Genomic DNA, 656 nt, shown 5'->3' on the forward strand with positions numbered 1-656 from the left:
TGTCAATAAAACTTTGAAAAAAAAAATAAAAATGTTTTCCTGTGTGTTAGACTTTAAAAAAAAAAGGAGAAGTTAAATTATCTTTATTTGCATATGACATGATACTTTACTTGGAAGACCAAAAAAACTCCACCAAGAAGCTACTAGAATTAATACAGAAATTCAGTAGCATGGCAGGCTATAAAGTCAATACCCAAAAGTAAATAGCATTCCTCTACACAGACAACAAACACACTGAGACAGAATTTATAGAAACAATACCTTTTACAATAGCAACAAGGAAAATTAAATACCTTGGAATTAATCTAACTAAAGAAGTCAAAGACATTCTCAAGGAAAATTACACTACTCTTAAAAAAGAGATAGTAGAGGACTTCAGAAAATGGAAATATATTCCATGCTCTTGGTTAGGAAGAATCAACATTCTTCCAAACTCCCAAAATTGCTGTACAGATTTAATGCAATCCCTATCAGACTACAAACAACATACGACACAGATTTAGAGAAATCATTGCTAAAATTTATTTGGAACCGGAAAAGACCTAAAATAGAAAAGACACCATTGGGCAATAAAGACAAGGCAGGAGGCATTACAATTCCTGACTTGAAATTATACTACAAGGCTACTGTGATAAAATCAGCATGGTACTGGCAAC

Source organism: Octodon degus, unplaced genomic scaffold (assembly GCF_000260255.1).
Source record: "Octodon degus isolate 3935 unplaced genomic scaffold, OctDeg1.0 scaffold00073, whole genome shotgun sequence".
Lineage (NCBI taxonomy): Eukaryota > Metazoa > Chordata > Mammalia > Rodentia > Octodontidae > Octodon > Octodon degus.